This window comes from Felis catus, chromosome D1, assembly GCF_018350175.1.
Source record: "Felis catus isolate Fca126 chromosome D1, F.catus_Fca126_mat1.0, whole genome shotgun sequence".
Lineage (NCBI taxonomy): Eukaryota > Metazoa > Chordata > Mammalia > Carnivora > Felidae > Felis > Felis catus.
In genome coordinates, this window is record NC_058377.1 from 110701614 (window position 1) to 110718720 (window position 17107).

General features: G+C 49.5%; 1 protein-coding gene across 32 annotated transcripts in view; it reads left to right on the top strand.

The window, feature by feature from the left end:
• PPP6R3 (protein phosphatase 6 regulatory subunit 3) overlaps positions 1–17107 on the top strand; it is a 135949-nt gene that overhangs the window by 47662 nt on the left and 71180 nt on the right. Inside the window, exon 1 of one of the 32 annotated variants that reach the window (XM_045039656.1) lies at positions 14119–14290. The exons of the other annotated variants lie outside the window; for them this stretch is intronic. The gene's annotated coding sequence lies outside the window, so the exon portion shown is untranslated. Of the gene's footprint in view, positions 1–14118; positions 14291–17107 lie in introns of those variants that run through there. 32 annotated transcript variants of the gene reach the window in all.

The window sequence follows — 17107 nt, forward strand, 5'->3', positions numbered from 1 at the left end:
AACCCGTGATGAGCTGCTTGCCGTGTGTCGGGACAGGTCAGGGTCTAATGGCGGTTAAGTCTCCACAAGTACATGAGGTTCCTGTTGACGTTACTGGCTCAGTCACACACGAGGCATTTTAAAAACCTCTCGAAGTACCTGCTGATGAAAGTAAAAAGAAATAACCGTAAGCTTTAAACATTACATTTTCCCAGGCGTGTAAATTTGCCCCACGAAGCTGTTTTTTGCTCTACACGTAATTTTACTGCCATCAGCCGGGACACGGATCCGCTGTGTTGTAGGGACTTCATCTTCACTCAGCTTCTCCGAAAACACTCTCCTGTGGTGGTGCCACGCGGGCCGTGCCGAGAGGCTTCTCGTCACCGTCTCAGACTCCTCCAGTAAACACCAGCTGAGCTGTATCGGTGGTGCCCGTGAACTCCGCCAGAATCCAAGGAAAACCGTCACTGGCCTCCTCGCGCTTGGCTGACAGGCCACTTGGAGACCAGCTTTGCTTGGAGTTTCCTTCTCCGTTTTTATTTTTCTGAAGGAATTCTGTTACGAGATTTTCCATTTCAAAGGTTGAAGTTCTGGGGCGGCTGGGTGGCTCAGTCGGTTAAGCGGCCGACTTTGGCTCAGGTCAAGATCTCATGGTCCGTGAGCTTGAGCCCTGTGTCGGGCTCTGTGCTGACAGCTCGGAGCCCGGAGCCTGCTTCAGATTCTGTGTCTCCTTCTCTCTCTGCTCTTCCCCCACTCATGCTCTATCTCTCTCTGTCTCTCAAAAATAAGTTAAAAAAAATTTTTTTTTTAATGTTTAAGTTTTGGAGCACCTGGGTGGCTTAGTCGGTTAAGTGGCTGACTTTGGCTTATGTCATGATCTCACAGTTTGAGTTCGAGCCCCATGTTGGGCTCTGTGCTGACAGCTCAGAGCCTGGAACCTGCTTTGGATTCTGTGTCTCCCTCTCTCTTTGCTCCTCCCCCACTCACATCTCTCCTCTCCTCTCTCTCTCTCTCTCTCAAGAATAAACATTAAAAAAAATTTTTTTTAAATGTTTAAAATGTTTACATTTTTATGGGCCACTTGAGTGACTCAGTTAAGCGTCTGACTTTGGCTCAGGTCATGATCTGTTGGCTTGTGAGTTCGAGCCCTGCGTCGGGCTCTCTGCTGTTAGCACAAAGCTCTTTTCGGATCCTCTGTCCCCCTGTCTTCCCCTACCCCGCTCATCTTCCCTCCCTCCCTCCCTCCCTCGCTCTCTTTCTCTCTCTCTCTCTCAAAATTAAGTAAGCAAAAAATAATAATAATAATAATAATAATAATAATAATAAAAGCTATCCATCTAAAATGGTTAGCATTTAAAAATTTTAAGTTTTTCTGATGCTGCCTTCCTGTGCATGAGCGATACTGTGGTGACCGCCTCTTCTGGAAATGTGGACGTCGATTGTGTTCTCCTAGCACAGGTGTGGTGCGGTAGCACAACGAACGCGGGGCTTTGCCAGCAGATCTCGTGACGAAGGGGTCCTCGTCCTGCTGTGCCTTAGGAGCCCGGCAGGCGAAGTCCACTTCCTCTTCTCTTGTTTGGACGTTGTGGGGACGCACGGGTGATAAGAAAATACAGTGTCACGGTTCCACACGTGGCACTCAAAGCACCGTTGAGTTGTGACTGTCATTGTGATCTGGAAAGCAGAGGAGCGGCGCAGAGATCTGTCCCACTCAGCACTGCCTTCACAGCGTGACAGCAGCCAGAGACCATATGTAAATGAGCGGTGTGGCTGCGTTTCAGGAAAACTTACATGAGTTGCAGAGAATTTTCACAAGTCCTAGAATGTCATGCTTCTGGTTCCCCCCTCCCCCAGTAAAAAACAGGAAAATCATTCTTTGCTCAGAGGCTGTGTAAAAATAGGTGGCAGGCCAGATGTGGCAGCCTGGGTGTCCCAGGGCCCTGGCGTGGGTTCACACGCTGATGGCAGAAAGGATGGGGTGGAAGCGAGACCTGATGGGGCACCTGTGAGAAGGTGCCGCTGTGGTTCTTGCCGTTGGCTGGTTTGGTCGGTCGGCTGGTCCTGTTTCTTCGTTTGCTCGGCTTTCGTATACAGACTCGTGAGTGTGCGCGGCCGCCGCCTACTTGCCCCCCCCGCCCCCCGGCAGGCGAGCTCCTCTTCCACAGCGTCCGATCTCAGACTGAGGTGACGTTACGGAGCTCTCGCTGAGTGCCAGGCGTGGTACCAGTGCCGTCGGTCTGCCTTCCTCTCGTCGTGTTCCATCCTGTATGCGTACGTGGTTCACGTAGGTGCATGGTTCACAACGAGAAGTGACAGTCGTCTCCTCCGTCTCTCCTGGCTTCTCCCTTCCTCGTCCCTCAGTTACTTAACCAGGGGCTGTAGCTTGTACCTTCGTCACTTAGCTGTTCTCGCACAGTTACCTCCTTCCAGGTTTCTAAGTTGTGTGCCTGTAGGGAGCTGTTTCTCTAATCTGGCTGACTTTTGTGTTTTTTTGGCATTTACTCGTTTTTTTTAATGTTTATTTTCTGAGAGAGACAGAACGCGAGCAGAGGAGGGGCAGAGAGAGTGAGACACATCATCCGAAGTGGGCACCAAGCTCCAAACTGGCAGCACAGAGCCCGACGCGGGGCTCAAACTCGTGAACCGAGAGATCATGACCCGAGCCGAATTCAGATGCTCAACCGACTGAGCCACCCAGGCACCTTGTCATTTATTCATTTTTTGAGAGACGCGAGACACAGCATGAGTGGGGAAGGGGCGGAGAGAGAGGGGGGAGACACAGAATGGGAAGCAGGCTCCAGGCTCCGATCTGTCAGCACAGAAGCCCAATGTGGGACTCGAACCCATGAACAGTGAGATCACGACCTGAGCCGAAGTCAGAGACTTAACTGACTGAGCCACCCAGGCGCCCCAAAACTGGCTGACTTCTAACAGTGAGGGTGAAGATTCACCTTGCACGTGCATAGCTTCCTTCCCTCCCTCGTCTTCCAGCATAGTTACAGCACAACTTTGCTTAAAATCGGTACAAAGATATGTGTATTGAGTCCATTATTCCCTAGGGCTCTGACTTCATTAGTACAGTTCGTCTCTGCGTGGTCACATAGATCCTGCACACACGTCTCCTGTTTGGACGCGTCCTTTTCAGAGCCCTCTGCCTCGTGCCTCACTCCGGGCTGGCTCCTCCGGGCGGGTGTCCCCGTTGCTTTTCTTCTGGGGATCGCCTTTGTTTCTCGGTGTGTGGGATCCGTAGTTCCGTGTGTTCCCTGTCTTCCTCTCGTGGCTTATTGCCATGCTTTTTGAAAATATTTTATTTTTATTTTTATTTTTTAGAGAGAGCATGAGACGTGGAGAGGGGCAGAGGGAGAGAGAGAGAGAGAGAGAGAGAGAGAGAGAGAGAGAGAGAGAGAATATCCCAAGCAGGCTCCATGCTCAGCGCAGAGCCCGACCTGTACTTCAGTCCCATGACCCTAGGATCATGGCCGGAGTCGAAGTCAAGGATCGTCGGGTTCTCAGCTGACTGAGCCACCCAAGCACCTCAATGCTTCTTTTTACTGTTTTAACTTAAAAAAAATTTTTTTTAATGTTTGTTTATTTTTGAGAGAGAGAGAGCGCGCGCGCACTTGCGTGCAAGTGAGTGGGAGCAGAGAGAGAGGGAGACGCAGAATCCGAAGCAGGCTCCGGGCTCCGAGCCGTCAGCACAGAGCCCGACGTGGGGGTCGAACTTACTGACTGCGAGATCATGATGTAAGCCAAACTCGGACACTTAACTGACTGAGCCACCCAGGTGCCCCTTAAAGATTTTATTTTTGGGGTGCCTGGGTGGCTCAGTCAGTTGGGTGTCCAACTTCGGCTCAGGTCATGATCTCACAGCTTGTGAGTTCAAGCCCTGCGTCGGGCTCTGTGCTGACGGCTCGGAGCCCGGAGCCTGCTTCGGATTCTGCGTCTCCCTCTCTCTCTCTGCCCCTCCCCTGCTCACACTCTGTCTCTCTCTCCTTCAAAAACAAATAAACATTTTTAAAAAAGTGTTTAGTGCTTGGCACAGAAAGCATAAAAAAATTTTTTTTTTTAATTTTTAAGTAATTTGTATATCCCACACGGGGCTCAATCCCACAACCCCAAGATCGAGAGTTGCACGCTCCACCTGCCAAGCCAGCCGGGCACCCCTCCTGGCTCATTGCCACGCGTTGGTGGAGCCCATTTTCCAGTAGCTTTTTGAGAAAGCATGAATAAATCTTTCCGACCTTCCGTGTCTTAAAATGCTCTTTTCTGCAATTGCTGTTGAGGAAGCTGATGTCATTCTGGTTTCCAGTCCTTTTTTTGATTGTTTTGTCCTCACGAGAAAAGTTGCAATACTGTCTTTATCTCTGATGCTCTGGAATTTCACACTGTGCTGTAGAAGTCTGTTTCGGCACCCGGGGTGACAGGACGTGCACGGCCTGGGGGGGGACTCCTGCGCTTTGCACTCTGAGAAAAGGTTTTTTTGGTTGAGGCAGGTGGTTGTGGATTATAATATGTTCCTCTAAAACTTATGTCACTTGGATGTTGGACTTTCTGAATTATTTCTCCAGTTTCTGTCGTTTCCTAAATTTGCCGGCGTTGTTTCTTTTTCCTTGTCCTTTGTTGCTGTCTTGCTAGACTTGCCAGAGGAGTGGAGAATTGGGTGAGGTTCAACCCAGTAAACATCTGGAGGGTTGCGTAATCCTTTCTGTTTTCCTGTCGAGGCTCCATTTCGGCCCAGATAAAGCCGTGCCTTTTATATCAATCGGGCTTGAGAAGAGGTTCGTGTAGCCTTCTTCTCCTCACGCTCTCCTAGAGGATCATCCAGGCTTTGGCCACACTTCCTCCAGCCTTGGGGCATTGCTTGTGTTAGTGAACCTAACCTTTAGCCTGATCTTGAACAAGTTCCTGCTTCAACTGCTTGCCCGTGGTCTGTAGTTTTCACTCACTGGCTCTCATTTTATGTTGGGAAACTATAAATGATAGCATAAAAGAGCTGGAAGATATGCAAAGCTGGTTATTTTTTTAAATTGTTTTTTAATGTTTATTTTTGAGAGACAGAGAGAGAGAGAGAGAGAGCATGTGCATGCGAGCAAAGGAGGGGCAGAGAGAGAGAGAGACACAGAGTCTGAAGCGGGCTCTAGACGCTGAGCTGTCAGCACAGATCCCGACGTGGGGCTCAAACTCACGGATGGCGAGATGGTGACCTGAGCCAAAGTCGGACGCCCCCCGGGTGCCCCAGAGCCAGTTATTTCATCCCCCAAGTGGCGAGTCCTTCTGACTGGTCATCTCTTTGGGGGCCATGTGGGTTAGCAGTTTCTTTCCTCCCCCGAACAAGGTATGGTATCGCCCGGCAAGGAGGTGAGCGGCCCGGGGCAGCCGCAGGAGGATTCGTGTCTTCCACGGTCCTAGACGAGATTCATGTATGACTTTGTTCTGAGGTTGGTTTGCTTATTAGTCGCGTCAGAATTCGACTTTATGTTGAGCTTATAATCAACTACAGTCTTTGGACCTGTTTCCCTCGCTACTTTTCCTGTTTTCTTATGCCTGGTGTTTCCCCGCCCCAATCATGTTTTTCAGTTTTTATCTAAAATGTACCTCATGTTGATTAAATTTCTCTTCGTTTCATCATGTTTAGAAATATTCTGCATACTGATTCTCGTGTTTCTGTGCATTTTGATGAGCCTGTGGCATCTTGGGGAACTGACTGAGAACAGTCACTGGCCACAAGAGCTGGGCTCCCGGTGTCCCCAGCCGTGCTGTTCTGACTGAGCTGTCCAACCAGCTTGTCTTGACCTCACACGCACAGGTAGGCTGTTGCCATTGACTGGCGAGTCCTAAGAGCCGAGAGCTCACGGGTCGGCTCGCTGCACTGCCGTCTGCAGGCGTGAGCGCACACGGGCTGGCCCCGGGCCGGCTCGTGCCGGGAGACCGACCTGCTGCTGGGCCTGGCCACGCAGCTGCTCTTCCCACGCTGGTGCTGTAATGGGAGGAGCACAGACAGAGCTCGACAGACGCGGGTGTGGATCCCAGTTCTGGCCAGCGCATTTACCTGCTCTGGTCTTTGGTAGGTCCTCTGACCTCTCGATCTTGGTTTCTCCGTATACAGAACAAGAACAAAGCCATGAAAGGTTGTTCCGAGGTTTCGAGGGAGGGTGTATCTAAAAGCATCAGACCCGAGTCTGGCCTGTGGTAGGCACTTCATGGGTAGCCATTAGTAATCGTGTTTCCACCTCTGACAGAAGGTTGCACTGTCAGGACGGTTAATGTTATCGTGGAATAGCTGGAAGAGGTTCAGGATTGTTTTTCCGAAGGAGCTGTAACAATCCTAAGAACCGTTCAGTTCTCTGAATGACTCTGAACTTTCGTTCCTGAGCAGACGCGCAGCAGCCCCCGAGCTCGCTGTTCTTTCCTCGCCCTTTAGCTTGCTGGCCGCAAGACCACATGGAGGCCGGGCCCTCCGGAGGATGGCGGCCTGGTGCCGAGGTCCCGGGGACTGTGGAGCCTGACCTGGACGCTTCAGGAGGGAACGAGGCCTGCTGAAAGTTTGCGGGGCAAGGACGATGGAAGCTTAATAGCCAAAGCTGAAAAACGGAACTTCACCTTTTTCCGTGACCAATTTGCCAGTTCTGGTCTCTGCCACAGAATTGGTCATGACTACAGATTAACTAGGGTAGTTAGCTTGTTCTTGATCTGCAGTCTATTTCTTTTTGGCCTTTTTTTCTTTCCTTTTAAAAATTGTTTTAAATTTGTGATTATTTTGAAAGAGAGCAGGGGAGGGGCAAAGAGAGAAGGAGACAGAGAATCCCAAGCAGGCTCTGCACTGTCAACACAGAGCCCGATGCGGGGCTTGAACTCACAGACTGTAAGATCCTGACCTGAGCCGAAATCAGGAGTTGGACGCTCAACACCCTGAGCCACCCAGGTGCCCCATCTTTACTTGTTTTAAAATGTTTCTGTATTTATTTAGAGCAGGGGAGGGGCAGAGAGAGGGAGAGAGAGAGAATCTCAAGCAGGCTCTGCACTATCAGCACAGAGCCCAACTTGGGGGCTCGATCTCAGGAACCGTGAGCTCATGACCTGAGCCGAAATCAGGAGTTGGACGCTCCACCCACTGAGCCGCCAGGCGCCCCTCTGTCCTTTTTTCAAAAGCATCTTAATAGCATTCTCGGTTTGCTCTAGAATTTGTAGCTAATTTGGAGAGGCTGTTCTCTTTGGGTATCTTGTGTCTAACAGATATGTGAATAATACAGCGGCCACTGTCACTTGCTTCAAGTTAGAGGACTCAAAACTTACCTGTCCCTTGGCTTCACTTACTTAGTAAAACTTGGGCACATTAGGTATTCTGTACCCCGGCTGCTCGTGTGGGAGCTCTTTCTGGCTGTGCAGTTCTCAGACCACTGCTCTCTTGCCGGGCTGCTCCCTGTAGCCACAGACTCAGAAACTATTCTGTGCAGTGCCAGGTAAAAGCGCTCGCGCGTGCGCTCTCTCTCTCTCTCTCTCTCTTCGTAGTTTTATGGTTTTACTAATAAAATATGACATGCACGTGGGCTGTCTATTCATTTCCTTGGCTGTGTAGCCTAGCTTGGGGATTGGGGACTGATGGCCAGCCGGGCTGCTCTTTCTACAGTGGAGTGGTGCTTCTTGGAGGAGACATTTGAGCAGTCTGTGCACGGTGGGATTTGTTGTAAATCAGCAGCGCTTCAGGCTCTTTGCCTCTGGGGACTAGGAGCTTCCGGAAGCCACCGGGCAGCACGTGCTTGTTCTCGTGTCCTTGCGTAATCAGCATCGGGCACCAGGAGCCGGCCCTGAGTCTCCCGTGCACCCTGGTGTCAGCGTCTCCGAGTTTCCCCCAGTTGTGCTTCATTTTGACATATTCGTTCTCTTTTTAACAGTGTTGGGCTTCACCAGAAGTCTGAGGGTGGCCGTCGTGCCGAATAGAAGGCGGCTCCCGCGTCCGCACACGGCGCCGGGGAGACGGCAGCGCCCCGCGTGCTCTCCGGTTACGCGTTGCTTCTATCTCATGTTCGGCTCAGGTCGCTGATGCTCCTGTGTGGTTTCAGAGATTCAGAGAATCCTGGGGCTTGAGATTGAAAATCAACCTCTGGAGCCCATAAGAATTTTCTTTCTTCTTTCTTTTTGTAAAATTAAAAACAAATTTTTTTTAATGTTTATTTTTGAAAGCGACAGAGCCAGAGTGCAAGCTGGGGGTGGGGGAGGGGCAGAGAGAGAGGGAGACACAGAATCCGAAGCAGGCTCCGGGCTGCGAGCTGTCAGCACAGAGCCTGACGTGGGGCTCGAACCCAAAAACCGTGAGATCATGACCTGAGCTGAAGTCGGAGGCTTAACCGACTGAACCACCCGGGCACCTCACCCGTGAGAATTTTCGGATGTGACTTTGAGTTATATCACCCCTCTTACCTTTGCTTGTTTGCACACACACTCTCTCCCCTCACCCCTTCTTGTTCTCTTGTTCTCTTGTTCTCTCTCTCTCTCTCTCTCTCTCTCTCTCTCTCTCTCACACACACACACACACACACACCCACACACCCACACACCCACACACCCACCTAGATGCAGCTGGGTCTTTCTTGCCAGGGCTTCTGGCAGAAACTTGATTACCATTGTGTCACCCTCATTATTTGCCTTCTTTCTTCCTAACTCTTCAGTCGCAATTTAAAAAACACAAAACTTGTTCTCAGTAAAATTTTTGCATATACGTGGATTGAAGTGTTTGCGATTGTGGAAATTGCGCATGAAGATTCATGTACATTTGAGTTTTCATATGTTTGTGCAGGAACACGTTACCTGCTTTAATGTGGATCAGGTGACAAAAGTTAGACTGGATCTTCCTTGGCTGGCACTTGGCTTTTTTAATATAAAAGTGAACCGGGTGACAAGATTGTACCTCTCGCCCTGCCCTTCGCTTCCGAGTGCTGGGTCTGGAGTTGGCTTCAGTGTGGCGGTCGCGTTTGCTTTCTGAGGGTCGTGTGTTTCCCAGGCAGCTCAGAATTAGGACGCAAGCCATCAGTTTGTGTCGCCTGATACCACACGGTGTGGCCAGGATCAGAGGAAACCTGCAGACGGGGCTTTGAAGAGGCAGATGTTGGAGGTTGATGTCGGAGGCAGAACGATCGTCCGGTGGGAAACCTCATCGGGGATACCGTGGTTTGCGGAGGAGGGGCTGTCGCAGGGCTCCCCACCTTCCGGGGTGCTGACACAGGCTCCTGCACGGGTCGCTCACTCTTCAGGCTCCTGTCTGTCAGCGCCTCTGTGGCTTTGTGGGCCGTTCGGTACGTAAAGCACAGATGTCCCCGTGCCGCTCATTGTCCGTGTCTCGCCTGCCTCCCCCGCTTCTGTGTCGGCGTCGTGTGCAGTTCCTGCCGTGTCCACCTTCGTGGCCTTGTCTTTAGCACTCCCTTCCCCGTCCTGTGTTTCAGTTCCACTCAGACACTTGGCCGCACCCAGGACAGGCTGGACCTCTCCCTCTCTTGGCCTCTGGGAGTGCGCCCTCTGTTGAGTGCACCCGCCAGGGCTCCAGTCATCTCCTGTGTTACTTGCCTCTGCTTCCGCTCAGAATTGGTTCTCTCTGGATGTTATTAAGATACATTATTTACTCTCTACTGTGGGTGTCTCCACTGTGTGTTTATCTCAGTTAAAACTCACTGGTTCCCGGGGCGCCTGGGTGGCTCATTCGGTTGGGCGTCCAACTTCAGCTCAGGTCATAATTCCATGGTTTGTGAGTTCGAGCCCCGCGTCGGGCTCTGTGCCGACAGCTCAGAGCCTGGAGCCTGCTTCGGATTCTGCGTCTCCCCCCTCTGCCCCTCCCCTGCTCATGCTCTGTCTCTATCTCTCAATAATGAATAAACGTTAAGAAAAAAAAAAATTAAAAAAAAAACAAACCTCACTGGTTCCCTCTGCTCCCGCAGCAAGCCCATGCAGCTGTGCGGGCAGTCCTGCAGGGGCCCTTTGAGACCCGGTCTCGTGTTGCCTAAGCTCGTCCTCACGCCTTCTGAAAGTCTTCTCTGGTTGCCAGGGCCTTCTCCCTGCTATGAGTTTCCTGAAGCTCCTGGAAACCTCTGTCCTGTTCTCTGTGCTTGCAGACTTAACTTCTACTGGCCTGGAACGCTTTTCGCTGCATCCTCACCTGCTGAACCTTGCAGGTCTTTTGAGGCCCAGCTTGGGCCTCACGTATTAAGGGAGGCTTTTCTGGTCAAGCTCCCCTCTGTTGAGCTCCCATTCTACAGAACAAGTTTGGCATTGATGCCTTTTATTTTCTGCGTTTTCTCTTTCCTCAGTTTTCTTGTATTTTTCAAGGGGTTGGGACCATCTGACATGTTACTCCTGTGGTCAAAGTACTTGTTAATTAATATAAAACACACTAAATGGAATTGATTCCTTTATTTATCGCTCTCAAAGACAAGCTGAGATATCAAAGAAATTACGAAGTAAAAATGAAAACGATTCTGGAGTATCTGGGTGCTAAAAACGTGATCGCTTTTGGCATGTTCTTTGGAAGAAGCAGTTGCGAAACCAAATATAATGAAGCTTCCCTCTAAAGAAATACCTCTCTCTGATAGGCAGTGTGACCTTCGATTGAGTTAGCCCGGCCTTTGAGTGGGGGCAGGGGAGGGCAGCTGTTGGCAGGGGACGCCTTTGCTGAGAACGGAGAAGCAGCCCCTGGGTGGACCTTCCAGGCCTTCGTGACCTTCCCCCTTGCTACCGAGGGAGAGCTGTCTTCAGAGGCCCGCTGGTGCTCTTTCTTTGGGTGCCGTGTTTCTGCTTCCCCGTGGGAAGTTAGAACGTTTGCCTCGGCGTTCGGCTTTGCTGTGAGGAGGGAGAGTTTCTCCTTACCTTACGGCACAGAGGCGTCCCCCCTTCAGAGTGACACCGCGTGCTCCTATCTGTGGGCACTTGGCTCCCTGTCCCTCCTTGCGGCGCAGCTTCCAGTGCACCACGTGAGCAGCTTCCCACCTTACTGAGCCCGGCGCTTCCCCGTTTGGGTCTCGGCGGACGCTGCCCCCCTGAGTTCCCCGAATACCTGAATCCAGGTCCCGGGGGAGCCCTGATACTCCAGGTGTCTGGATGCTGGCGGGAGCAGGTGAGCCAGAGCCAGCACCGGCAGCCGTGCAGCAGCTCGATCGTCCAGCACGTCCCGTTCCCAGGCTGCTTGGAAACTTGGCTGGGGGCGTGGGGTAACCGGGTCTGTTGCTCATGGAATAAGCAAGTTGTGTTTTTGGTTTCGTTTTTTTAAATTTTTATTTAATTCCTTTTTTTAAAATTTACATCCTAGTTAGTTAGCATATAGTGCAACAGTGATTTCGGGAGTAGATTCCTTAGTGCCCCTGATCCATTTAGCCCCCCCCCCAACCTCCTCTAGTAACCCTCTGTTTGTTCTCCATATTTATGAGTCTCTTATGCTTTGTCCCCCTCCCTGTTTTTATATGACTTTTGTTTCCCTTCCCTTATGTTCACCTGTTTTGTATCTTAAAGTCCTCGTATGAGTGAAGTCACGATGCTTGTCTTTTTCTGACTAATTTCACTTAGCATAGTACCCTCCAGTTTCATCCACGTAGTTGCGAATGGCAAGATTTCATTCTTTTTGATTGCTGGGTAATATTCCAGTGTGTGTGTGTGTGTGTGTGTGTGTGTGTGTGTGTGTGTGTGTGTACGTACACACATCTTCCTTATCCATTCATCCATCAGTTGACATTGGGGCTCTTTCCATACATTGACTGTTGTCGATAGTGTTGCTATAAACATTGGGGTGCATGTGTCCCTTCCAAACAGCACACCTGTATCCCTTGTAGTGCAATTGCTGGGTCATAGGGTAGTTCTATTTTTAATTTTTTGAGGAACCTCCATACCGTTCTCCAGAGTAGCTGCACCAATTTGCATTCCCACCAGCAGTGCAAAAGAGATCCTCTCTCTCCACATCCTCGCCAACATCTGTTGTTGCTTGAGTTGTTCATGTTAGCCATTCTGACAGGTGTGAGGTGGTATCTCATTGTGGTTTTGATTTGTATTTCCCTGATGATGAGTGATGTTGAACAGCACGTTGTTATTAATTTAATTGGGGGCCATGAAGGCTCAGTTTACTCCCAAGATGAAGGGGAGTCTAGTGGGTTTTTTGGTACATTGATCAAACATCATCGTTCCCCAAAATATTTGAGTGATCGGGGTATTTTCTTTTCTTCTTTACAATATTTTTGAGTCAGCTTAGAAATGAAATTCCCAGAGACATGTGCCTCTTCTACAGTTTGGTGAGGCATGTCTAAACCAGTAGTGAGCCACTCTGGCCCTCTCGACTCAAGATCTAACCCTTCATTATTTCAGGGTGAGGAATGAAAACTTTTCCTATTAGTGCTGCAAATATTTCTAGATATTAGAGGCTAAATAACAGTTCTGATTTTCTTGTGACGAACTTTTTTTGTGTTGAAGAATGTCCAAGTTGCTTTATATGTACAAGAATAAACATGATTTCTCGTGTATGTGTATGTCTCAGAAGGGGAAAACCTGGCCCGTATAAACCTCTCCTCACCAATCCCCCATTGGCCCTGTGTGGAAAAGGTGGTTAACTGTTGACTTTGGCTGTAGGAGGATATTGGGCGGTTGGGGGGGGGGGGGGGCGGGGACAAGAGTAGGGTGGTTATTTTAGTACCAAGAGAGAAACTTTGAACCATAACTGTAGTAATGTATAATTAGAACTGTCCTGTCCCAATACAGCAACCACTGGCCACATAGGACTCTTGAGCATAAAATGTGGCCGGTTCAAATTGAGATGTGCCGTAAGTATAAGACACACTCAGATTTTGAAGGCTTCGTTACAATAGAATTATGTGTTGAAATAATACTGTTTGGATGTATGAGGTTAAATAAAATATATTTTTAAAGTTAACGTAGCCAGTTTGCTTTACTGTTTTGCTGTGGCTGCTAGAAAACGTAAACGCACACGTGTCTCACGTTGTGGCGCGCGTGCTCTGTGTGCTCCTTCCGTCCGCCGGGGCCCCGCTGGCACTGGCCCCGCAGCCCCGGGCCGAGGGCCTCCCGGGAGGAGTGCGGTGGGAGGCCTGAGGTGCCCCGGAGTTTGAACTCCCGACAGCATGTGCCTGTATGCCTTCGCTTGAGACTCTGAAAATAAATCTGTAGTACAGACATGCCCTTCGTAGCACGTAGAAAGAAAAATATTAAACATAACACATTTTGTTTATAGATTGTTTCCTGGGTGTTGTCTTGGACGTAAGCGGCTGCTGCTTCTCCCTTTGGTTTCTACTCCGTGAATTTAGGTGACTGCAGTTACTTGAACTGCAAGGATCTGGTGCATGTCTGTTGCAGGCCTGGAGGATGTTAGCAAATACTTCAGAGCATGGAATCTTGGCGGTTCCAGTGGGGCCAGTGATGAAACGGTGTAGGCAGCCTTCATGCCTGTGCAGCCCATGTGGTCTCGGGTCCCCCCGTGCAGAAGTGTTTGCTGTGACGCTCAGCTGCTCTTCGTAAGCTCAGCAGTTCTTAGTAATAATCTTGGAATCCTTTTTTGAGTCCCTGGACGTTTTGCCCTGGGCCCAGCCAGCCCTGGGTGCAGGTACTCCGCAGGTGTGGTGGTAGGGTTCGTGGAGGATAGCCTGTCCCGCTTGGCTAGATCCTTGCTAAACTTAAGTACAGTTCATAGAAATAGGAGCTTTCTGAATTTTAGACTCATCAGAGCTCTTTGTCGTTCCCTCGGCTTACTGCTGCCATCGGGAGGCAGGATGATTAGCAGTTTCTCCCTTCTGGGTACCACTGGTTTATCTTTCACCACATTCATCGTGTCATTCTTTCTGGGCTCCTGTTGGAAAGTGATATAATATGTTACACTCTGCATCTGTCATGTCCAGAGAAAACCCACTAATATCAGCTTGTCCACAGGGAGTTTCTGAAATAACACAGCCGCGTGTTTGCAAAGTCGGCCTTTTTCCTGTTTCTCTTAGTTATGTAATTATTTTGAATACGCTTATTACAATTTGTTGCAAATGATCAGCCATAGTTTAAACCCAGGGCGGCGGTAGCAGCAGCATCTGCAGCATCTGGGGACTTGTTGAGATGCAGAATCTCTGGCCTGACCCCAGATTTCCTGAGTCCGAATCTGAGACTGCCCTTTAACAGGACCCCTAGGTGTCTCCGGTGCCCGTGGGAATCAGGGAAGCGCTGGCTTAAACCTCGCAGATGTCAGAGGCCGACACCTTTGTCGACAGCAGCTTCTGCTTGCCGAGGTGCCCGTGCGGTCCAGCTCCGGAAGCAGGCCTTTGTCACTGACTCCTCACAGCCAGTTTGCCCGGTGAGGACACGGAGGTTTGGAGAGGGGGGTCTGCTTTCCCAAGGCTTCGGGGCCAGCCCGTAGCCGAGCGGGCCTTGGAATCCGGGTCCGTTTGGGTGCCTAAGAGTCCGAACAAGGCTTGGGAGGAAAAGCTGTTTATTTGATGAAAGCAAGTGGTTGTAGGCGGTTCACACCGAACCACAGTTGAGCCCCTGTTGAATATATTCTGCCAGCAGCGCCCTAGAAAATTCTGCAGAAGGTCTGATGTGTTTGTCATACCTCTTAAAAATGATTTGACCACATCACCATTTGGTTCCTATGTCACAGACAGGGTGACACCTTTTCTCCCAGAAACAGCGTCACTGCTTACCTGCTTTGAAAAAAGGTACCAAGGCCCAGATTTTGCCTCTAAGAAGGAAGGTTATTTTGATAATTGCAGAGGACCTGTAATTAAAGTGGTTGATCTGAGATGAATAGGTTTATGGCCTTTGGTCCCATTTTGTGCATATAAGATGGTAGTTTTCACTGGTGTTGTCATTTCTGGGGAAGACCGAGAACAGCAGAGTCTGTCTATGACAAGTTGACAGGTGACTCCCCAGCGACCCGCCAACCCAACCCAACCCAAGTTCTTTGGGAGAAAACCCAACCGTCTTACTCCAACTTCTAAAACAACTCTAGGGTTTGGAAGAAAGACGACAGGTAGTTAGGTTTTATTCACCATTCCCTTCTTTGTCTCCTGATAACAGCCCATGACATGGCTTACTGTGAGAAATTGTATCCCCTGACCTTTCCTCATGTTTACTTTTGAGAGAGAACGTGTTGCACACGCGTGAGTGAGAGAGGGACAGAGGATCCAAAGTGAGTTGTGGGCTGAAAGCAGAGAGCCTGATGCGGGGCTCGAACGCACACCAGTCGTGAGATCGTGACCTGAGCTGAAGTTGGACGCTTAACTGACCGAGCCACCCAGGTGCCCCAGAAGTTGTATTCCCCTTTATCCCTAAATCCTAGTAAGGATTTTAAACTGTATGTATGTTAACTAAAAATTAGCTGTTGAAGTGCCAGCTCCTTTCAGTTTTTCTGAGTATCTTCGTTGTATTTTTGAAAGGACTCCATTTTACTGCAGGGCCCTGGCGGTTGAACTTTGTATGTAACTTATCAGTTCATACCTAGCATGTTTCTACCTCACAGGGCATAAGTAGAAGCTAGGCGAACTAATTTACTGAGGCCATTCATTTCCAGTCAGTTTGCTGCTTGACCAAAAGGTAAAATACATAATGTTTGCTTAAGAAGTCTACTGTGGTTTTATTTTATTTTTAAGTTTGTAGCATACCCAGTCTAAAGAAAATGCGCTGTGGAAATGCATATTTCAGAGTGTTCCGATTTTAAAAAATGCTCTTCTAATTCAGGATGGTGGAAAACGAAAGGACTCAGGCATTTTAAAACAGTTGCTTAAGCATTCCTGTTCCCTTGCTTAAGTAAGTATAGGAAAACAAGAAGTCACAGGCTTGGGGGTTAGAGGAGCTGGGAGGTCAGGGAGGGAGGGCACCCCGTCAGAGCACACAGACCAGCGTGTGACGGCACGTCGTAACACCGCCCAGGGCAGGCTCTGAGGTTGGCAGGTGTCTTTCTCCCACGTGGTGATTTGGGGACGGAGGCATCTTCCATTTTTTGGCTCTGCCATCCCTTAGAGCCCTTCTTGTCTTCGGCATCCAGCCAGGTGCAGAGGAGAGTGCGTGGAGATTTTTATGGTTCATGGCACGTGGGGGATGACGTTGTCGTGCGCTTATCCCTACCTGCCCGAGAAGTCGGGGACGGAGAACGGGTCTCTAGCCAGTCTCGCCCCACACCGTGTAGCCGCCCCCAGCCGACTGGGCTGCGAGGGTCCGGGGTGGCGTCCGTGCGGGCTCAGTGATGGTGGAGAGGAAAGTTAGCGTTGGTGGGAACCTGACTTCCCCCTGAGCGAGGGATGCTAAACTTCTTCTGTAAAGGACCAGGTAGTAAATATTTTAGGCTTTGCGGACCACATTTGCTCTCTGCCACACATTCTTCTCTTTTCCTAAAACAACCCTTTAAAAATATCGAAACCGTTCTTAGCATGCAGGCTGTGGGCTGGATTTGGTCTGTGGGCCGTAATTTGCCAATTCCTGCTCTTACTTCGTCATGACTAATTATCAGTCTTCTTTATAAATCCAGTATTTAATGAGTTACCTTCATAAGGTTGAAATTTGGGGAGTCCATTTTTACTTGGATTAGCTGGATATAACTATATTCTGATCCATAATTAAGGAGTGTGCCTTTATCCGTGTCTGTGGACGTTTATAGTTTCCACTTGATGGACGTGAGTGTGTATCTTGTTTATAATTAGGTCTTGGTAATCAGCTTTGCTTTTTTGTGATTGATTTCTTAGTATTCTTCATTTTACCTCGCCTTTCTGTATGGGATTACAAAAAGAAAAAAGACATACTACTTAAAATGAGAACTAATCTTTGGGGCGCCTGGGTGGCGCAGTCGGTTAAGCGTCCGACTTCAGCCAGGTCACGATCTCGCGGTCCGCGAGTTCGAGCCCTGTGTCAGGCTCTGGGCTGATGGCTCGGAGCCTGGAGCCTGTTTCCAATTCTGTGTCTCCCTCTCTCTCTGCCCCTCCCCTGTTCATGCTCTGTCTCTCTGTCCCCAAAATAAATAAACATTGAAAAAAAAAATTTTAAAAAAAATTTAAATGAGAACTAATCTTTAAAAAAAAGACTTAAGGCTAAGGCTAAATTAGTAACGATGTCCAGTATTCTGACTTCAGGTGGAGAGACTGTTCTGTTAGATGATCAGAAATTTGGTTTACAGACC